Source organism: Sus scrofa, chromosome 16, assembly GCF_054392235.1.
Source record: "Sus scrofa isolate SSC_HxYL_T2T_F1_AM1 chromosome 16, Sscrofa_HxYL_maternal_Yorkshire_Landrace_v2.0, whole genome shotgun sequence".
NCBI lineage: Eukaryota > Metazoa > Chordata > Mammalia > Artiodactyla > Suidae > Sus > Sus scrofa.
The window spans coordinates 62429891-62452460 of NC_139398.1; the positions used below are offsets into that span (position 1 = coordinate 62429891).

The 22570-nt window shown below is 70.0% G+C and overlaps 1 long non-coding RNA gene across 1 annotated transcript in view; it reads left to right on the forward strand.

Annotated features, from left to right (window-relative positions):
- LOC102164640 (uncharacterized) overlaps positions 1-22570 on the forward strand; it is a 182203-nt gene that overhangs the window by 71988 nt on the left and 87645 nt on the right. Inside the window, exons 17-21 of the long non-coding RNA XR_014831535.1 lie at positions 478-613; positions 5205-5341; positions 9925-10060; positions 14653-14788; positions 19371-19506. This is a non-coding gene — a long non-coding RNA (uncharacterized LOC102164640). The remainder of the gene's footprint in view (positions 1-477; positions 614-5204; positions 5342-9924; positions 10061-14652; positions 14789-19370; positions 19507-22570) is intronic.

A 22570-nucleotide genomic window follows, 5' to 3' on the forward strand; every position in this document is an offset into this window, starting at 1 on the left:
CTGAGGGCGCTGGGCGTGTGTCCTCAATCCTCCTGCGGTCAGCAATGCAGTGGCTTCGTCTGCTTTGAGTCGGAGGTCGATTCTTACGATTAAAGTCGAGCTGATGTCCAATGTTTCCTCCAGGGGTCTTGGTCCGCCAAGGGACCCACTCGCAGACATTTCCCCGCGCTGTACCGGCGGCTCCCGTGGCCCATCCATTCCACACAGCGCAGGTGGCATCCACAGAGCAGCCCAGAGGCCCATCCCCATCCATCCCAGGGCAGCCCCTTTCCCCCACCCCCACCCCCACCCCCACCCCCACCCGCCAAGCCCAAGTGTGTGCTCCTTGCCCACCCTCGGTTTCTGGTGTCTGCGGGTGGGTGTTTAGATAGCGCCATCCGTTGCGTCGTTTAGAGTCCACCAACAGGTGATGTCCTAGGGCACTTGTCTTTTTCCTTTCTGGCTTCCTTCGCTTAGCCTGAGGGTCTCTCGTTCCAGCCCCGCGGCGGCAGATGGCACTCGTTCTGCCGCTTTTTCCTGGCTGTGTGCGATGCCATCGCATAGATGTCCCCGGGTCTGCGAAGTGCACTCACCTGTCAGTGGACCTTTAGGTGGCTTCCAGATCTTGGCTCTGGTGAGTAGTGCGGCGACAGACAGAGGGGTGCCCGGGTCTGCTTCCGGGAAAGTTTGGTCCCGGTGAAATGGAGCTGTTTGGAGGCCGGCTTCGGTCTTTGTGTGGGCCGGCCCGTGTAGGGCTGCTTGGCTGAGACTCTGTCGAGGAGGGAGGCCTTCAGCCACCGGGGCCTCACGGGGCCTACCCGTGCGGCACCATCACAGAGCTCTCCGTCACTGCCCCTTGTGGGGGTGAGGGAAGGGGCGTGTTGCGGGGGGGGGGGGGCGTGTGTGTGGGGGGATGGTGGGGAAGGAGCACACACTTGGGCTTGGCGTGTGGGGGTGGGGGTGGGGGTGGGGGAAAGGGGCTGCCCTGGGATGGATGGGGGATGGGCCTCTGGGCTGCTCTGTGGATGCCACCTGCGCTGTGTGGAATGGATGGGCCAGGGGAGCCGCCGGTACAGCGCGGGGAAATGTCTGCGAGTGGGTCTCTTGACTCTGTCGAGGAGGGAGGCCTTCAGCCACCGGGGCCTCACGGGGCCTACCCGTGCGGCACCATCACAGAGCTCTCCGTCACTGCCCCTTGTGGGGGTGAGGGAAGGGGCGTGTTTGAGGGGGGTGGGGGGGGTGTGCGCGCGCGTGCACGCACGCTGGCGGGCGTGGGTGTCCCGGGGCCTGGCCAGCCCTCCGCTAGAGATCAGCACGCGTGGATGCTGACGTGAGGACCAGCAGGGTGACAAGAGAGGCTGCCTGGTGGGTGACCGCGCTGGGCAGAGCCACAACCCGCTCGCCTTTCAGTTCTCCACCCAGGGGCCCCTCCTGCGAGCCACCCATAGGGGTCCCTGGTCCCTCCCTCAGACGTCGTCTCCACCACGGCCCGAGATCATCTTTCTTCTCCAGTGGGTTCCTTGTCTCTTGCGTACCACCCTCTCCACCCCCCACCCCCACCCCCACCCCCACCCGGCTTGCCCTTGGACAGACGGCGAGAAGCTGACCGAGAGACCGAGACAGAGACAGGAGATGAGCCGAGGCCGGTGGGCAAATGGTGCAGAGAGGGCTTGTCCGACGCAGGGTTGCCCCAGAACTTCACACACACGCACGCACACACGGACACACACGCACAGACACACGCACACCAGCCCCGGCCCAGCGGCCCAGCGACCCCTCTCTGTGAACGGCCTTGAGGCCACGTGCCGGGCCACGCGGATCCCCCAGTGCCCAAGGGCACTGGCGGCCCACAGGGATCCAAGGGCAAGGCGGGTGGGAGGCTGGCAGGGTCCACGTGCCACGAGAAGCATGGCTTGCAGGCACGACCTCTGCCCAGAGCCTGTTTCCGCCTGGGCCGACTCCTCCGGCCGCCTCCCAGGCCCACCCTCGCAGCCCTTGGGCCTCCCGGCGGCTCTCTGCGGGCGGGACCTCAGCTGTGGGCTCCGAACCCCTGGCCCTCCCCGGACCCGCGTCCCTCCCTTCCTGTGTCCGGGAAACCCCAGCGAAGCCTTCGGTGCCCGCCAGGCAGGCGGTGGGCCTGCCTTCCTCCGCTCCGTCCTTCCTGACGCGGAGGCGGCTGGTGCTGGGCCTTGCTTGGGCCCTCAGCCTGAGAAGGTCTGTCTTGCCCCAGGAGACCACCCGGCTCGTGTCCGGCCGCCGCCGCCAGGTCCAAGGCGGCCTTGGGGGGCAGGGACAGAGCCGGCCGGGTCTTGCCTCTCCTGCGTTCGCGTGCTTGGGGCTCAGGCCTGTCACCCTCTGGCCGCCGAAGCTCTCCGTCACTGCCCCGTGGACACTGGTCGTCTGATCCCAGACGGAGGCAGGGAGGGCCAGCTGGTGGGGCCTGCCGCTCACACAGCCCACCCGCCCTGGACCCGGGGCCCTGGCCGCAGGGCCCCCCGAGGCGAGGTCCTTCTCCGCGGGGGTGGGGTGCTGCTCTCCCTGCGTCCTGTCCTCCGTGGCCCCCCATGGCTCTGAGGACCCGAGAGGCCGGTGCCTGCCTGGGCCTGGGAGGCCCGGTGGGGGTGGAGGGAGCCGGCCCCTGCCTGCCTCCGCACCCTCCCCTCGGCTGCCCCTGGGACTTCCTCCAAGGCCTTGGGTGGGCTTGCGCCCAGGAGCCCCTGCCAGCAGCCCAGGGAACGGCGGGAACCGGGCCCTCCCTGGCCTCAGCCGGCCCCCGGTAGCCTCATCCTGCTTGGAGCGCCTCGGCTTCCCCCGGGGCGCTCCTTCTCGCGAGCCTGGGGCGCTCCTCGGCGGGGGGCTGCTGTGATGGCATGGCCCGCGAGGGGGACCGTCCTGGGCGTCCAGCGGCGGACAGAGAGAGCAGCGTCCAGCAGGCTTCGGGCCCGGCCTGACCCTCCCTCTAGACCCCGGGTGGGCGGCAGGGGACCGGGTCCATTGGGCTGGCGGTGCGGCTCCTTGCTGTGCTCGGGGCCCCGGCTCTCCCGCCCCAGACAGCCACCGGGCCCGCCCCCCACCCCCCATGCCGTGAAGTCCCCCCCCAACCCCATCCCACCGCACCCCACCCCGCGCCGCCCCCCCTACTCCACCCCACTCCACCCCCCACCCCACCCCCCGCACCCCTCACCCCCCCACCAACCCCCACCCCACCCCCTCACCACCCCCCACCCCCACGCCCCCGTGGTTCTGGTCGCCAGCCTCTGGCCAATGCCCCTGCAGCCCAGCCCCCGTTTTCCTCCCTGGCACCACCGAGGGGGGCCCGGCCCAGGGCTCTCCAGGAGCCCGCCGTGGGCTGAGTACGGCCGAGGACTGGGCAGGCAGGGCAGCCGGTGGTCGCCGTCCCTCCAGGACACGAGTGCCCCTGCACAGGGGCGGAAGGGGAGGCCCGGGAGCCGGGGAGCCGCGGAGGCCAAGGGCCAGGCCGGCCAGGCCCCAGGGCAGGGCGGGGCGATCCCAGCGTGCGGCCCTGAGGCACTGTCCCCACACCGCTCCACACTGTCCCGAAGCCCCCGAGCGCCAGCCCGGACCCCCGGGACACGCCCCCCCACCACACACACACACACACACACACACACACACACACACACACACACACACACTCCCCCCCCGACCCCCGGGACACACACCCCCACCCCACCCCCTGCACCCCCCGCACCCCCGACCGCTGGGACACCCCCCCACACACTCCCCTCCCCTCCAGCAACGCGCGGCGCTCCCATCCCCCGGCAGCCCACCAGGTGGCGCTCGCTCCCCCATTTCCCCCCCCCCCCCTCCCGCGCCGACGCCCGTGACGTCAGCCGCCCGGCTCCATTTGAGCGCCTCTCGGCAGCCGAGAACTCGGACTTCCCGTGTGGCTCACAACATAACTACTCGGCGTTGCTTCTACAGTGGCTGTGGCTCGACCCCTGGCCTGGGAACTTCCATATGCCGCAGGTGCGGCCACTTGTTTTGCGCTCCCGCTCGCCTCCCCGGCCCGCCCCGGGCCCTTTCGCCTCGCCTTTTGCCCCGGCTCGCCCGCTGCCTTCGCCTGCCTCTCCCGAGCCCACCTCCCGCGCCCGCGCCCCCGACCCCCCGCGCCCCGCACCCCCACTCACACACGCGCTCCCACGCGCCCCCCGCAACCCTCACCCACACTCTCGCACCTCGCAATGCTCTCTCTTGCCTCAAGCCACGACCCACAGCGGCCGCCACCTGCCCTAAGCGCCGCCACCGCAGCGCCCCCCGCCGCCGCCGCCGCCGCCGCCGCCGCGTCCCTCACGGGCCGGTCCGAGCCTCCTGCCCTCCCCGCCAGGCCCGCTCCCCCGCAGGGCCTGCTGCCCACCTGTGCTCTCCACCCACACCACACCCGCACATCCCTCGTGGCCCGACAGGTCCTTGAAGCCCACCCAAGACCCCCATTGGCCCCAGCAGCCCAGATCCACAAACAAGCAAACAAACAAGCAAACAAACAAACAAACAAACAAACAAACAAACAAAGGCTGCCTCGGGATCACCTGAACCAGAGCTTGGAAAAACCCGCGGGGAGGATCGTTTGGGTTTCGTTGTTTGCAAAGGCTGGCGGGCTGGGGGGGGGGGGCGGACGGTGGCACCCCATGCCCGAGACGGCCCCGTCAGGTCGCTGGCGCTGACTTGAAGCCTGGGAGGATAGCCTCTTTCTGCACAGGGAACTGACTCGGGTTTGGAGCCCGCAGCTGAGGGCGCTGGGCGTGCGTCCTCAATCCTCCTGCGGTCAGCAATGCAGTGGCTTCGTCTGCTTTGAGTCGGAGGTCGATTCTTACGATTAAAGTCGAGCTGATGTCCAATGTTTCCTCCAGGGGTCTTGGTCCGCCAAGGGACCCACTCGCAGACATTTCCCCGCGCTGTACCGGCGGCTCCCGTGGCCCATCCATTCCACACAGCGCAGGTGGCATCCACAGAGCAGCCCAGAGGCCCATCCCCATCCATCCCAGGGCAGCCCCTTTCCCCCACCCCCACCCCCACCCCCACCCCCACCCGCCAAGCCCAAGTGTGTGCTCCTTGCCCACCCTCGGTTTCTGGTGTCTGCGGGTGGGTGTTTAGATAGCGCCATCCGTTGCGTCGTTTAGAGTCCACCAACAGGTGATGTCCTAGGGCACTTGTCTTTTTCCTTTCTGGCTTCCTTCGCTTAGCCTGAGGGTCTCTCGTTCCAGCCCCGCGGCGGCAGATGGCACTCGTTCTGCCGCTTTTTTCCTGGCTGTGTGCGATGCCATCGCATAGATGTCCCCGGGTCTGCGAAGTGCACTCACCTGTCAGTGGACCTTTAGGTGGCTTCCAGATCTTGGCTCTGGTGAGTAGTGCGGCGACAGACAGAGGGGTGCCCGGGTCTGCTTCCGGGAAAGTTTGGTCCCGGTGAAATGGAGCTGTTTGGAGGCCGGCTTCGGTCTTTGTGTGGGCCGGCCCGTGTAGGGCTGCTTGGCTGAGACTCTGTCGAGGAGGGAGGCCTTCAGCCACCGGGGCCTCACGGGGCCTACCCGTGCGGCACCATCACAGAGCTCTCCGTCACTGCCCCTTGTGGGGGTGAGGGAAGGGGCGTGTTGCGGGGGGGGGGGCGTGTGTGTGGGGGGGGATGGTGGGCAAGGAGCACACACTTGGGCTTGGCGGGTGGGGGTGGGGGTGGGGGTGGGGGAAAGGGGCTGCCCTGGGATGGATGGGGATGGGCCTCTGGGCTGCTCTGTGGATGCCACCTGCGCTGTGTGGAATGGATGGGCCAGGGGAGCCGCCGGTACAGCGCGGGGAAATGTCTGCGAGTGGGTCTCTTGACTCTGTCGAGGAGGGAGGCCTTCAGCCACCGGGGCCTCACGGGGCCTACCCGTGCGGCACCATCACAGAGCTCTCCGTCACTGCCCCTTGTGGGGGTGAGGGAAGGGGCGTGTTTGAGGGGGGTGGGGGGGTGTGCGCGCGCGTGCACGCACGCTGGCGGGCGTGGGTGTCCCGGGGCCTGGCCAGCCCTCCGCTAGAGATCAGCACGCGTGGATGCTGACGTGAGGACCAGCAGGGTGACAAGAGAGGCTGCCTGGTGGGTGACCGCGCTGGGCAGAGCCACAACCCGCTCGCCTTTCAGTTCTCCACCCAGGGGCCCCTCCTGCGAGCCACCCATAGGGGTCCCTGGTCCCTCCCTCAGACGTCGTCTCCACCACGGCCCGAGATCATCTTTCTTCTCCAGTGGGTTCCTTGTCTCTTGCGTACCACCCTCTCCACCCCCCACCCCCACCCCCACCCCCACCCCCACCCGGCTTGCCCTTGGACAGACGGCGAGAAGCTGACCGAGAGACCGAGACAGAGACAGGAGATGAGCCGAGGCCGGTGGGCAAATGGTGCAGAGAGGGCTTGTCCGACGCAGGGTTGCCCCAGAACTTCACACACACGCACGCACACACGGACACACACGCACAGACACACGCACACCAGCCCCGGCCCAGCGGCCCAGCGACCCTCTCTGTGAACGGCCTTGAGGCCACGTGCCGGGCCACGCGGATCCCCCAGTGCCCAAGGGCACTGGCGGCCCACAGGGATCCAAGGGCAAGGCGGGTGGGAGGCTGGCAGGGTCCACGTGCCACGAGACGCATGGCTTGCAGGCACGACCTCTGCCCAGAGCCTGTTTCCGCCTGGGCCGACTCCTCCGGCCGCCTCCCAGGCCCACCCTCGCAGCCCTTGGGCCTCCCGGCGGCTCTCTGCGGGCGGGACCTCAGCTGTGGGCTCCGAACCCCTGGCCCTCCCCGGACCCGCGTCCCTCCCTTCCTGTGTCCGGGAAACCCCAGCGAAGCCTTCGGTGCCCGCCAGGCAGGCGGTGGGCCTGCCTTCCTCCGCTCCGTCCTTCCTGACGCGGAGGCGGCTGGTGCTGGGCCTTGCTTGGGCCCTCAGCCTGAGAAGGTCTGTCTTGCCCCAGGAGACCACCCGGCTCGTGTCCGGCCGCCGCCGCCAGGTCCAAGGCGGCCTTGGGGGGCAGGGACAGAGCCGGCCGGGTCTTGCCTCTCCTGCGTTCGCGTGCTTGGGGCTCAGGCCTGTCACCCTCTGGCCGCCGAAGCTCTCCGTCACTGCCCCGTGGACACTGGTCGTCTGATCCCAGGCGGAGGCAGGGAGGGCCAGCTGGTGGGGCCTGCCGCTCACACAGCCCACCCGCCCTGGGCCCGGGGCCCTGGCCGCAGGGCCCCCCGAGGCGAGGTCCTTCTCCGCGGGGGTGGGGTGCTGCTCTCCCTGCGTCCTGTCCTCCGTGGCCCCCCATGGCTCTGAGGACCCGAGAGGCCGGTGCCTGCCTGGGCCTGGGAGGCCCGGTGGGGGTGGAGGGAGCCGGCCCCTGCCTGCCTCCGCACCCTCCCCTCGGCTGCCCCTGGGACTTCCTCCAAGGCCTTGGGTGGGCTTGCGCCCAGGAGCCCCTGCCAGCAGCCCAGGGAACGGCGGGAACCGGGCCCTCCCTGGCCTCAGCCGGCCCCCGGTAGCCTCATCCTGCTTGGAGCGCCTCGGCTTCCCCCGGGGCGCTCCTTCTCGCGAGCCTGGGGCGCTCCTCGGCGGGGGGCTGCTGTGATGGCATGGCCCGCGAGGGGGACCGTCCTGGGCGTCCAGCGGCGGACAGAGCAGCGTCCAGCAGGCTTCGGGCCCGGCCTGACCCTCCCTCTAGACCCCGGGTGGGCGGCAGGGGACCGGGTCCATTGGGCTGGCGGTGCGGCTCCTTGCTGTGCTCGGGCCCCGGCTCTCCCGCCCCAGACAGCCACCGGGCCCGCCCCCCACCCCCCATGCCGTGAAGTCCCCCCCCAACCCCATCCCACCGCACCCCACCCCGCGCCGCCCCCCCTACTCCACCCCACTCCACCCCCCACCCCACCCCCCGCACCCCTCACCCCCCCACCAACCCCCACCCCACCCCCTCACCACCCCCCACCCCCACGCCCCCGTGGTTCTGGTCGCCAGCCTCTGGCCAATGCCCCTGCAGCCCAGCCCCCGTTTTCCTCCCTGGCACCACCGAGGGGGGCCCGGCCCAGGGCTCTCCAGGAGCCCGCCGTGGGCTGAGTACGGCCGAGGACTGGGCAGGCAGGGCAGCCGGTGGTCGCCGTCCCTCCAGGACACGAGTGCCCCTGCACAGGGGCGGAAGGGGAGGCCCGGGAGCCGGGGAGCCGCGGAGGCCAAGGGCCAGGCCGGCCAGGCCCCAGGGCAGGGCGGGGCGATCCCAGCGTGCGGCCCTGAGGCACTGTCCCCACACCGCTCCACACTGTCCCGAAGCCCCCGAGCGCCAGCCCGGACCCCCGGGACACGCCCCCCCACCACACACACACACACACACACACACACACACACACACACACACACACACTCCCCCCCCCGACCCCCGGGACACACACCCCCACCCCACCCCCTGCACCCCCCGCACCCCCGACCGCTGGGACACCCCCCCACACACTCCCCTCCCCTCCAGCAACGCGCGGCGCTCCCATCCCCCGGCAGCCCACCAGGTGGCGCTCGCTCCCCCATTTCCCCCCCTCCCGCGCCGACGCCCGTGACGTCAGCCGCCCGGCTCCATTTGAGCGCCTCTCGGCAGCCGAGAACTCGGACTTCCCGTGTGGCTCACAACATAACTACTCGGCGTTGCTTCTACAGTGGCTGTGGCTCGACCCCTGGCCTGGGAACCTCCATATGCCGCAGGTGCGGCCACTTGTTTTGCGCTCCCGCTCGCCTCCCCGGCCCGCCCCGGGCCCTTTCGCCTCGCCTTTTGCCCCGGCTCGCCCGCTGCCTTCGCCTGCCTCTCCCGAGCCCACCTCCCGCGCCCCGCGCCCCCGACCCCCCGCGCCCCGCACCCCCACTCACACACGCGCTCCCACGCGCCCCCCGCAACCCTCACCCACACTCTCGCACCTCGCAATGCTCTCTCTTGCCTCAAGCCACCGACCCACAGCGGCCGCCACCTGCCCTAAGCGCCGCCACCGCAGCGCCCCCCGCCGCCGCCGCCGCCGCCGCCGCGTCCCTCACGGGCCGGTCCGAGCCTCCTGCCCTCCCCGCCAGGCCCGCTCCCCCGCAGGGCCTGCTGCCCACCTGTGCTCTCCACCCACACCACACCCGCACATCCCTCGTGGCCCGACAGGTCCTTGAAGCCCACCCAAGACCCCCATTGGCCCCAGCAGCCCAGATCCACAAACAAGCAAACAAACAAGCAAACAAACAAACAAACAAACAAACAAACAAACAAAGGCTGCCTCGGGATCACCTGAACCAGAGCTTGGAAAAACCCGCGGGGAGGATCGTTTGGGTTTCGTTGTTTGCAAAGGCTGGCGGGCTGGGGGGGGGGGGGCGGACGGTGGCACCCCATGCCCGAGACGGCCCCGTCAGGTCGCTGGCGCTGACTTGAAGCCTGGGAGGATAGCCTCTTTCTGCACAGGGAACTGACTCGGGTTTGGAGCCCGCAGCTGAGGGCGCTGGGCGTGCGTCCTCAATCCTCCTGCGGTCAGCAATGCAGTGGCTTCGTCTGCTTTGAGTCGGAGGTCGATTCTTACGATTAAAGTCGAGCTGATGTCCAATGTTTCTTCCAGGGGTCTTGGTCCGCCAAGGGACCCACTCGCAGACATTTCCCCGCGCTGTACCGGCGGCTCCCGTGGCCCATCCATTCCACACAGCGCAGGTGGCATCCACAGAGCAGCCCAGAGGCCCATCCCCATCCATCCCAGGGCAGCCCCTTTCCCCCACCCCCACCCCCCACCCCCACCCCCACCCGCCAAGCCCAAGTGTGTGCTCCTTGCCCACCCTCGGTTTCTGGTGTCTGCGGGTGGGTGTTTAGATAGCGCCATCCGCTGCGTCGTTTAGAGTCCACCAACAGGTGATGTCCTAGGGCACTTGTCTTTTTCCTTTCTGGCTTCCTTCGCTTAGCCTGAGGGTCTCTCGTTCCAGCCCCGCGGCGGCAGATGGCACTCGTTCTGCCGCTTTTTCCTGGCTGTGTGCGATGCCATCGCATAGATGTCCCCGGGTCTGCGAAGTGCACTCACCTGTCAGTGGACCTTTAGGTGGCTTCCAGATCTTGGCTCTGGTGAGTAGTGCGGCGACAGACAGAGGGGTGCCCGGGTCTGCTTCCGGGAAAGTTTGGTCCCGGTGAAATGGAGCTGTTTGGAGGCCGGCTTCGGTCTTTGTGTGGGCCGGCCCGTGTAGGGCTGCTTGGCTGAGACTCTGTCGAGGAGGGAGGCCTTCAGCCACCGGGGCCTCACGGGGCCTACCCGTGCGGCACCATCACAGAGCTCTCCGTCACTGCCCCTTGTGGGGGTGAGGGAAGGGGCGTGTTGCGGGGGGGGGGGGGGCGTGTGTGTGGGGGGGATGGTGGGCAAGGAGCACACACTTGGGCTTGGCGGGTGGGGGTGGGGGTGGGGGTGGGGGAAAGGGGCTGCCCTGGGATGGATGGGGATGGGCCTCTGGGCTGCTCTGTGGATGCCACCTGCGCTGTGTGGAATGGATGGGCCAGGGGAGCCGCCGGTACAGCGCGGGGAAATGTCTGCGAGTGGGTCCCTTGACTCTGTCGAGGAGGGAGGCCTTCAGCCACCGGGGCCTCACGGGGCCTACCCGTGCGGCACCATCACAGAGCTCTCCGTCACTGCCCCTTGTGGGGGTGAGGGAAGGGGCGTGTTTGAGGGGGGTGGGGGGGGTGTGCGCGCGCGCGTGCACGCACGCTGGCGGGCGTGGGTGTCCCGGGGCCTGGCCAGCCCTCCGCTAGAGATCAGCACGCGTGGATGCTGACGTGAGGACCAGCAGGGTGACAAGAGAGGCTGCCTGGTGGGTGACCGCGCTGGGCAGAGCCACAACCCGCTCGCCTTTCAGTTCTCCACCCAGGGGCCCCTCCTGCGAGCCACCCATAGGGGTCCCTGGTCCCTCCCTCAGACGTCGTCTCCACCACGGCCCGAGATCATCTTTCTTCTCCAGTGGGTTCCTTGTCTCTTGCGTACCACCCTCTCCACCCCCCACCCCCACCCCCACCCCCACCCCCACCCGGCTTGCCCTTGGACAGACGGCGAGAAGCTGACCGAGAGACCGAGACAGAGACAGGAGATGAGCCGAGGCCGGTGGGCAAATGGTGCAGAGAGGGCTTGTCCGACGCAGGGTTGCCCCAGAACTTCACACACACGCACGCACACACGGACACACACGCACAGACACACGCACACCAGCCCCGGCCCAGCGGCCCAGCGACCCCTCTCTGTGAACGGCCTTGAGGCCACGTGCCGGGCCACGCGGATCCCCCAGTGCCCAAGGGCCCTGGCGGCCCACAGGGATCCAAGGGCAAGGCGGGTGGGAGGCTGGCAGGGTCCACGTGCCACGAGAAGCATGGCTTGCAGGCACGACCTCTGCCCAGAGCCTGTTTCCGCCTGGGCCGACTCCTCCGGCCGCCTCCCAGGCCCACCCTCGCAGCCCTTGGGCCTCCCGGCGGCTCTCTGCGGGCGGGACCTCAGCTGTGGGCTCCGAACCCCTGGCCCTCCCCGGACCCGCGTCCCTCCCTTCCTGTGTCCGGGAAACCCCAGCGAAGCCTTCGGTGCCCGCCAGGCAGGCGGTGGGCCTGCCTTCCTCCGCTCCGTCCTTCCTGACGCGGAGGCGGCTGGTGCTGGGCCTTGCTTGGGCCCTCAGCCTGAGAAGGTCTGTCTTGCCCCAGGAGACCACCCGGCTCGTGTCCGGCCGCCGCCGCCAGGTCCAAGGCGGCCTTGGGGGGCAGGGACAGAGCCGGCCGGGTCTTGCCTCTCCTGCGTTCGCGTGCTTGGGGCTCAGGCCTGTCACCCTCTGGCCGCCGAAGCTCTCCGTCACTGCCCCGTGGACACTGGTCGTCTGATCCCAGACGGAGGCAGGGAGGGCCAGCTGGTGGGGCCTGCCGCTCACACAGCCCACCCGCCCTGGACCCGGGGCCCTGGCCGCAGGGCCCCCCGAGGCGAGGTCCTTCTCCGCGGGGGTGGGGTGCTGCTCTCCCTGCGTCCTGTCCTCCGTGGCCCCCCATGGCTCTGAGGACCCGAGAGGCCGGTGCCTGCCTGGGCCTGGGAGGCCCGGTGGGGGTGGAGGGAGCCGGCCCCTGCCTGCCTCCGCACCCTCCCCTCGGCTGCCCCTGGGACTTCCTCCAAGGCCTTGGGTGGGCTTGCGCCCAGGAGCCCCTGCCAGCAGCCCAGGGAACGGCGGGAACCGGGCCCTCCCTGGCCTCAGCCGGCCCCCGGTAGCCTCATCCTGCTTGGAGCGCCTCGGCTTCCCCCGGGGCGCTCCTTCTCGCGAGCCTGGGGCGCTCCTCGGCGGGGGGCTGCTGTGATGGCATGGCCCGCGAGGGGGACCGTCCTGGGCGTCCAGCGGCGGACAGAGCAGCGTCCAGCAGGCTTCGGGCCCGGCCTGACCCTCCCTCTAGACCCCGGGTGGGCGGCAGGGGACCGGGTCCATTGGGCTGGCGGTGCGGCTCCTTGCTGTGCTCGGGGCCCCGGCTCTCCCGCCCCAGACAGCCACCGGGCCCGCCCCCCACCCCCCATGCCGTGAAGTCCCCCCCCAACCCCATCCCACCGCACCCCACCCCGCGCCGCCCCCCCTACTCCACCCCACTCCACCCCCCACCCCACCCCCCGCACCCCTCACCCCCCCACCAACCCCCACCCCACCCCCTCACCACCCCCCACCCCCACGCCCCCGTGGTTCTGGTCGCCAGCCTCTGGCCAATGCCCCTGCAGCCCAGCCCCCGTTTTCCTCCCTGGCACCACCGAGGGGGGCCCGGCCCAGGGCTCTCCAGGAGCCCGCCGTGGGCTGAGTATGGCCGAGGACTGGGCAGGCAGGGCAGCCGGTGGTCGCCGTCCCTCCAGGACACGAGTGCCCCTGCACAGGGGCGGAAGGGGAGGCCCGGGAGCCGGGGAGCCGCGGAGGCCAAGGGCCAGGCCGGCCAGGCCCCAGGGCAGGGCGGGGCGATCCCAGCGTGCGGCCCTGAGGCACTGTCCCCACACCGCTCCACACTGTCCCGAAGCCCCCGAGCGCCAGCCCGGACCCCCGGGACACGCCCCCCCACCACACACACACACACACACACACACACACACACACACACACACTCCCCCCCCCGACCCCCGGGACACACACCCCCACCCCACCCCCTGCACCCCCCGCACCCCCGACCGCTGGGACACCCCCCCACACACTCCCCTCCCCTCCAGCAACGCGCGGCGCTCCCATCCCCCGGCAGCCCACCAGGTGGCGCTCGCTCCCCCATTTCCCCCCCCCCCCCCTCCCGCGCCGACGCCCGTGACGTCAGCCGCCCGGCTCCATTTGAGCGCCTCTCGGCAGCCGAGAACTCGGACTTCCCGTGTGGCTCACAACATAACTACTCGGCGTTGCTTCTACAGTGGCTGTGGCTCGACCCCTAGCCTGGGAACCTCCATATGCCGCAGGTGCGGCCACTTGTTTTGCGCTCCCGCTCGCCTCCCCGGCCCGCCCCGGGCCCTTTCGCCTCGCCTTTTGCCCCGGCTCGCCCGCTGCCTTCGCCTGCCTCTCCCGAGCCCACCTCCCGCGCCCCGCACCCCCGACCCCCCGCGCCCCGCACCCCCACTCACACACGCGCTCCCACGCGCCCCCCGCAACCCTCACCCACACTCTCGCACCTCGCAATGCTCTCTCTTGCCTCAAGCCACCGACCCACAGCGGCCGCCACCTGCCCTAAGCGCCGCCACCGCAGCGCCCCCCGCCGCCGCCGCCGCCGCCGCCGCCGCGTCCCTCACGGGCCGGTCCGAGCCTCCTGCCCTCCCCGCCAGGCCCGCTCCCCCGCAGGGCCTGCTGCCCACCTGTGCTCTCCACCCACACCACACCCGCACATCCCTCGTGGCCCGACAGGTCCTTGAAGCCCACCCAAGACCCCCATTGGCCCCAGCAGCCCAGATCCACAAACAAGCAAACAAACAAGCAAACAAACAAACAAACAAACAAACAAACAAACAAAGGCTGCCTCGGGATCACCTGAACCAGAGCTTGGAAAAACCCGCGGGGAGGATCGTTTGGGTTTCGTTGTTTGCAAAGGCTGGCGGGCTGGGGGGGGGGGGCGGACGGTGGCACCCCATGCCCGAGACGGCCCCGTCAGGTCGCTGGCGCTGACTTGAAGCCTGGGAGGATAGCCTCTTTCTGCACAGGGAACTGACTCGGGTTTGGAGCCCGCAGCTGAGGGCGCTGGGCGTGCGTCCTCAATCCTCCTGCGGTCAGCAATGCAGTGGCTTCGTCTGCTTTGAGTCGGAGGTCGATTCTTACGATTAAAGTCGAGCTGATGTCCAATGTTTCTTCCAGGGGTCTTGGTCCGCCAAGGGACCCACTCGCAGACATTTCCCCGCGCTGTACCGGCGGCTCCCGTGGCCCATCCATTCCACACAGCGCAGGTGGCATCCACAGAGCAGCCCAGGGGCCCATCCCCATCCATCCCAGGGCAGCCCCTTTCCCCCACCCCCACCCCCACCCCCACCCCCACCCGCCAAGCCCAAGTGTGTGCTCCTTGCCCACCCTCGGTTTCTGGTGTCTGCGGGTGGGTGTTTAGATAGCGCCATCCGCTGCGTCGTTTAGAGTCCACCAACAGGTGATGTCCTAGGGCACTTGTCTTTTTCCTTTCTGGCTTCCTTCGCTTAGCCTGAGGGTCTCTCGTTCCAGCCCCGCGGCGGCAGATGGCACTCGTTCTGCCGCTTTTTCCTGGCTGTGTGCGATGCCATCGCATAGATGTCCCCGGGTCTGCGAAGTGCACTCACCTGTCAGTGGACCTTTAGGTGGCTTCCAGATCTTGGCTCTGGTGAGTAGTGCGGCGACAGACAGAGGGGTGCCCGGGTCTGCTTCCGGGAAAGTTTGGTCCCGGTGAAATGGAGCTGTTTGGAGGCCGGCTTCGGTCTTTGTGTGGGCCGGCCCGTGTAGGGCTGCTTGGCTGAGACTCTGTCGAGGAGGGAGGCCTTCAGCCACCGGGGCCTCACGGGGCCTACCCGTGCGGCACCATCACAGAGCTCTCCGTCACTGCCCCTTGTGGGGGTGAGGGAAGGGGCGTGTTGCGGGGGGGGGGGGGCGTGTGTGGGGGGGGATGGTGGGCAAGGAGCACACTTGGGCTTGGCGGGTGGGGGTGGGGGTGGGGGTGGGGGAAAGGGGCTGCCCTGGGATGGATGGGGATGGGCCTCTGGGCTGCTCTGTGGATGCCACCTGCGCTGTGTGGAATGGATGGGCCAGGGGAGCCGCCGGTACAGCGCGGGGAAATGTCTGCGAGTGGGTCCCTTGACTCTGTCGAGGAGGGAGGCCTTCAGCCACCGGGGCCTCACGGGGCCTACCCGTGCGGCACCATCACAGAGCTCTCCGTCACTGCCCCTTGTGGGGGTGAGGGAAGGGGCGTGTTTGAGGGGGGTGGGGGGGGTGTGCGCGCGCGCGTGCACGCACGCTGGCGGGCGTGGGTGTCCCGGGGCCTGGCCAGCCCTCCGCTAGAGATCAGCACGCGTGGATGCTGACGTGAGGACCAGCAGGGTGACAAGAGAGGCTGCCTGGTGGGTGACCGCGCTGGGCAGAGCCACAACCCGCTCGCCTTTCAGTTCTCCACCCAGGGGCCCCTCCTGCGAGCCACCCATAGGGGTCCCTGGTCCCTCCCTCAGACGTCGTCTCCACCACGGCCCGAGATCATCTTTCTTCTCCAGTGGGTTCCTTGTCTCTTGCGTACCACCCTCTCCACCCCCCACCCCCACCCCCACCCCCACCCGGCTTGCCCTTGGACAGACGGCGAGAAGCTGACCGAGAGACCGAGACAGAGACAGGAGATGAGCCGAGGCCGGTGGGCAAATGGTGCAGAGAGGGCTTGTCCGACGCAGGGTTGCCCCAGAACTTCACACACACGCACGCACACACGGACACACACGCACAGACACACGCACACCAGCCCCGGCCCAGCGGCCCAGCGACCCCTCTGTGAACGGCCTTGAGGCCACGTGCCGGGCCACGCGGATCCCCCAGTGCCCAAGGGCACTGGCGGCCCACAGGGATCCAAGGGCAAGGCGGGTGGGAGGCTGGCAGGGTCCACGTGCCACGAGAAGCATGGCTTGCAGGCACGACCTCTGCCCAGAGCCTGTTTCCGCCTGGGCCGACTCCTCCGGCCGCCTCCCAGGCCCACCCTCGCAGCCCTTGGGCCTCCCGGCGGCTCTCTGCGGGCGGGACCTCAGCTGTGGGCTCCGAACCCCTGGCCCTCCCCGGACCCGCGTCCCTCCCTTCCTGTGTCCGGGAAACCCCAGCGAAGCCTTCGGTGCCCGCCAGGCAGGCGGTGGGCCTGCCTTCCTCCGCTCCGTCCTTCCTGACGCGGAGGCGGCTGGTGCTGGGCCTTGCTTGGGCCCTCAGCCTGAGAAGGTCTGTCTTGCCCCAGGAGACCACCCGGCTCGTGTCCGGCCGCCGCCGCCGCCAGGTCCAAGGCGGCCTTGGGGGGCAGGGACAGAGCCGGCCGGGTCTTGCCTCTCCTGCGTTCGCGTGCTTGGGGCTCAGGCCTGTCACCCTCTGGCCGCCGAAGCTCTCCGTCACTGCCCCGTGGACACTGGTCGTCTGATCCCAGACGGAGGCAGGGAGGGCCAGCTGGTGGGGCCTGCCGCTCACACAGCCCACCCGCCCTGGACCCGGGGCCCTGGCCGCAGGGCCCCCCGAGGCGAGGTCCTTCTCCGCGGGGGTGGGGTGCTGCTCTCCCTGCGTCCTGTCCTCCGTGGCCCCCCATGGCTCTGAGGACCCGAGAGGCCGGTGCCTGCCTGGGCCTGGGAGGCCCGGTGGGGGTGGAGGGAGCCGGCCCCTGCCTGCCTCCGCACCCTCCCCTCGGCTGCCCCTGGGACTTCCTCCAAGGCCTTGGGTGGGCTTGCGCCCAGGAGCCCCTGCCAGCAGCCCAGGGAACGGCGGGAACCGGGCCCTCCCTGGCCTCAGCCGGCCCCCGGTAGCCTCATCCTGCTTGGAGCGCCTCGGCTTCCCCCGGGGCGCTCCTTCTCGCGAGCCTGGGGCGCTCCTCGGCGGGGGGCTGCTGTGATGGCATGGCCCGCGAGGGGGACCGTCCTGGGCGTCCAGCGGCGGACAGAGCAGCGTCCAGCAGGCTTCGGGCCCGGCCTGACCCTCCCTCTAGACCCCGGGTGGGCGGCAGGGGACCGGGTCCATTGGGCTGGCGGTGCGGCTCCTTGCTGTGCTCGGGGCCCCGGCTCTCCCGCCCCAGACAGCCACCGGGCCCGCCCCCCACCCCCCATGCCGTGAAGTCCCCCCCCAACCCCATCCCACCGCACCCCACCCCGCGCCGCCCCCCCTACTCCACCCCACTCCACCCCCCACCCCACCCCCCGCACCCCTCACCCCCCCACCAACCCCCACCCCACCCCCTCACCACCCCCCACCCCCACGCCCCCGTGGTTCTGGTCGCCAGCCTCTGGCCAATGCCCCTGCAGCCCAGCCCCCGTTTTCCTCCCTGGCACCACCGAGGGGGGCCCGGCCCAGGGCTCTCCAGGAGCCCGCCGTGGGCTGAGTACGGCCGAGGACTGGGCAGGCAGGGCAGCCGGTGGTCGCCGTCCCTCCAGGACACGAGTGCCCCTGCACAGGGGCGGAAGGGGAGGCCCGGGAGCCGGGGAGCCGCGGAGGCCAAGGGCCAGGCCGGCCAGGCCCCAGGGCAGGGCGGGGCGATCCCAGCGTGCGGCCCTGAGGCACTGTCCCCACACCGCTCCACACTGTCCCGAAGCCCCCGAGCGCCAGCCCGGACCCCCGGGACACGCCCCCCCACCACACACACACACACACACACACACACACACACACACACACACTCCCCCCCCCGACCCCCGGGACACACACCCCCACCCCACCCCCTGCACCCCCCGCACCCCCGACCGCTGGGACACCCCCCCACACACTCCCCTCCCCTCCAGCAACGCGCGGCGCTCCCATCCCCCGGCAGCCCACCAGGTGGCGCTCGCTCCCCCATTTCCCCCCCCCCCCTCCCGCGCCGACGCCCGTGACGTCAGCCGCCCGGCTCCATTTGAGCGCCTCTCGGCAGCCGAGAACTCGGACTTCCCGTGTGGCTCACAACATAACTACTCGGCGTTGCTTCTACAGTGGCTGTGGCTCGACCCCTGGCCTGGGAACCTCCATATGCCGCAGGTGCGGCCACTTGTTTTGCGCTCCCGCTCGCCTCCCCGGCCCGCCCCGGGCCCTTTCGCCTCGCCTTTTGCCCCGGCTCGCCCGCTGCCTTCGCCTGCCTCTCCCGAGCCCACCTCCCGCGCCCCGCACCCCCGACCCCCCGCGCCCCGCACCCCCACTCACACACGCGCTCCCACGCGCCCCCCGCAACCCTCACCCACACTCTCGCACCTCGCAATGCTCTCTCTTGCCTCAAGCCACCGACCCACAGCGGCCGCCACCTGCCCTAAGCGCCGCCACCGCAGCGCCCCCCGCCGCCGCCGCCGCCGCCGCCGCCGCGTCCCTCACGGGCCGGTCCGAGCCTCCTGCCCTCCCCGCCAGGCCCGCTCCCCCGCAGGGCCTGCTGCCCACCTGTGCTCTCCACCCACACCACACCCGCACATCCCTCGTGGCCCGACAGGTCCTTGAAGCCCACCCAAGACCCCCATTGGCCCCAGCAGCCCAGATCCACAAACAAGCAAACAAACAAGCAAACAAACAAACAAACAAACAAACAAACAAACAAAGGCTGCCTCGGGATCACCTGAACCAGAGCTTGGAAAAACCCGCGGGGAGGATCGTTTGGGTTTCGTTGTTTGCAAAGGCTGGCGGGCTGGGGGGGGGGGGGCGGACGGTGGCACCCCATGCCCGAGACGGCCCCGTCAGGTCGCTGGCGCTGACTTGAAGCCTGGGAGGATAGCCTCTTTCTGCACAGGGAACTGACTCGGGTTTGGAGCCCGCAGCTGAGGGCGCTGGGCGTGCGTCCTCAATCCTCCTGCGGTCAGCAATGCAGTGGCTTCGTCTGCTTTGAGTCGGAGGTCGATTCTTACGATTAAAGTCGAGCTGATGTCCAATGTTTCTTCCAGGGGTCTTGGTCCGCCAAGGGACCCACTCGCAGACATTTCCCCGCGCTGTACCGGCGGCTCCCGTGGCCCATCCATTCCACACAGCGCAGGTGGCATCCACAGAGCAGCCCAGGGGCCCATCCCCATCCATCCCAGGGCAGCCCCTTTCCCCCACCCCCACCCCCACCCCCACCCCCACCCGCCAAGCCCAAGTGTGTGCTCCTTGCCCACCCTCGGTTTCTGGTGTCTGCGGGTGGGTGTTTAGATAGCGCCATCCGCTGCGTCGTTTAGAGTCCACCAACAGGTGATGTCCTAGGGCACTTGTCTTTTTCCTTTCTGGCTTCCTTCGCTTAGCCTGAGGGTCTCTCGTTCCAGCCCCGCGGCGGCAGATGGCACTCGTTCTGCCGCTTTTTCCTGGCTGTGTGCGATGCCATCGCATAGATGTCCCCGGGTCTGCGAAGTGCACTCACCTGTCAGTGGACCTTTAGGTGGCTTCCAGATCTTGGCTCTGGTGAGTAGTGCGGCGACAGACAGAGGGGTGCCCGGGTCTGCTTCCGGGAAAGTTTGGTCCCGGTGAAATGGAGCTGTTTGGAGGCCGGCTTCGGTCTTTGTGTGGGCCGGCCCGTGTAGGGCTGCTTGGCTGAGACTCTGTCGAGGAGGGAGGCCTTCAGCCACCGGGGCCTCACGGGGCCTACCCGTGCGGCACCATCACAGAGCTCTCCGTCACTGCCCCTTGTGGGGGTGAGGGAAGGGGCGTGTTGCGGGGGGGGGGGGGGGCGTGTGTGTGGGGGGGGATGGTGGGCAAGGAGCACACACTTGGGCTTGGCGGGTGGGGGTGGGGGTGGGGGTGGGGGAAGGGGCTGCCCTGGGATGGATGGGGATGGGCCTCTGGGCTGCTCTGTGGATGCCACCTGCGCTGTGTGGAATGGATGGGCCAGGGGAGCCGCCGGTACAGCGCGGGGAAATGTCTGCGAGTGGGTCTCTTGACTCTGTCGAGGAGGGAGGCCTTCAGCCACCGGGGCCTCACGGGGCCTACCCGTGCGGCACCATCACAGAGCTCTCCGTCACTGCCCCTTGTGGGGGTGAGGGAAGGGGCGTGTTTGAGGGGGGTGGGGGGGGTGTGCGCGCGCGTGCACGCACGCTGGCGGGCGTGGGTGTCCCGGGGCCTGGCCAGCCCTCCGCTAGAGATCAGCACGCATGGATGCTGACGTGAGGACCAGCAGGGTGACAAGAGAGGCTGCCTGGTGGGTGACCGCGCTGGGCAGAGCCACAACCCGCTCGCCTTTCAGTTCTCCACCCAGGGGCCCCTCCTGCGAGCCACCCATAGGGGTCCCTGGTCCCTCCCTCAGACGTCGTCTCCACCACGGCCCGAGATCATCTTTCTTCTCCAGTGGGTTCCTTGTCTCTTGCGTACCACCCTCTCCACCCCCCACCCCCACCCCCACCCCCACCCGGCTTGCCCTTGGACAGACGGCGAGAAGCTGACCGAGAGACCGAGACAGAGACAGGAGATGAGCCGAGGCCGGTGGGCAAATGGTGCAGAGAGGGCTTGTCCGACGCAGGGTTGCCCCAGAACTTCACACACACGCACGCACACACGGACACACACGCACAGACACACGCCCGCGCGCACACACACACGCACACCAGCCCCGGCCCAGCGGCCCAGCGACCCCTCTCTGTGAACGGCCTTGAGGCCACGTGCCGGGCCACGCGGATCCCCCAGTGCCCAAGGGCACTGGCGGCCCACAGGGATCCAAGGGCAAGGCGGGTGGGAGGCTGGCAGGGTCCACGTGCCACGAGAAGCATGGCTTGCAGGCACGACCTCTGCCCAGAGCCTGTTTCCGCCTGGGCCGACTCCTCCGGCCGCCTCCCAGGCCCACCCTCGCAGCCCTTGGGCCTCCCGGCGGCTCTCTGCGGGCGGGACCTCAGCTGTGGGCTCCGAACCCCTGGCCCTCCCCGGACCCGCGTCCCTCCCTTCCTGTGTCCGGGAAACCCCAGCGAAGCCTTCGGTGCCCGCCAGGCAGGCGGTGGGCCTGCCTTCCTCCGCTCCGTCCTTCCTGACGCGGAGGCGGCTGGTGCTGGGCCTTGCTTGGGCCCTCAGCCTGAGAAGGTCTGTCTTGCCCCAGGAGACCACCCGGCTCGTGTCCGGCCGCCGCCGCCGCCAGGTCCAAGGCGGCCTTGGGGGGCAGGGACAGAGCCGGCCGGGTCTTGCCTCTCCTGCGTTCGCGTGCTTGGGGCTCAGGCCTGTCACCCTCTGGCCGCCGAAGCTCTCCGTCACTGCCCCGTGGACACTGGTCGTCTGATCCCAGACGGAGGCAGGGAGGGCCAGCTGGTGGGGCCTGCCGCTCACACAGCCCACCCGCCCTGGACCCGGGGCCCTGGCCGCAGGGCCCCCCGAGGCGAGGTCCTTCTCCGCGGGGGTGGGGTGCTGCTCTCCCTGCGTCCTGTCCTCCGTGGCCCCCCATGGCTCTGAGGACCCGAGAGGCCGGTGCCTGCCTGGGCCTGGGAGGCCCGGTGGGGGTGGAGGGAGCCGGCCCCTGCCTGCCTCCGCACCCTCCCCTCGGCTGCCCCTGGGACTTCCTCCAAGGCCTTGGGTGGGCTTGCGCCCAGGAGCCCCTGCCAGCAGCCCAGGGAACGGCGGGAACCGGGCCCTCCCTGGCCTCAGCCGGCCCCCGGTAGCCTCATCCTGCTTGGAGCGCCTCGGCTTCCCCCGGGGCGCTCCTTCTCGCGAGCCTGGGGCGCTCCTCGGCGGGGGGCTGCTGTGATGGCATGGCCCGCGAGGGGGACCGTCCAGCGGCGGACAGAGAGAGCAGCGTCCAGCAGGCTTCGGGCCCGGCCTGACCCTCCCTCTAGACCCCGGGTGGGCGGCAGGGGACCGGGTCCATTGGGCTGGCGGTGCGGCTCCTTGCTGTGCTCGGGGCCCCGGCTCTCCCGCCCCAGACAGCCACCGGCCCGCCCCCCACCCCCCATGCCGTGAAGTCCCCCCCCAACCCCATCCCACCGCACCCCACCCCGCGCCGCCCCCCCTACTCCACCCCACTCCACCCCCCACCCCACCCCCCGCACCCCTCACCCCCCCACCAACCCCCACCCCACCCCCTCACCACCCCCCACCCCCACGCCCCCGTGGTTCTGGTCGCCAGCCTCTGGCCAATGCCCCTGCAGCCCAGCCCCCGTTTTCCTCCCTGGCACCACCGAGGGGGGCCCGGCCCAGGGCTCTCCAGGAGCCCGCCGTGGGCTGAGTACGGCCGAGGACTGGGCAGGCAGGGCAGCCGGTGGTCGCCGTCCCTCCAGGACACGAGTGCCCCTGCACAGGGGCGGAAGGGGAGGCCCGGGAGCCGGGGAGCCGCGGAGGCCAAGGGCCAGGCCGGCCAGGCCCCAGGGCAGGGCGGGGCGATCCCAGCGTGCGGCCCTGAGGCACTGTCCCCACACCGCTCCACACTGTCCCGAAGCCCCCGAGCGCCAGCCCGGACCCCCGGGACACGCCCCCCCACCACACACACACACACACACACACACACACACACACACACACACTCCCCCCCCCCCGACCCCCGGGACACACACCCCCA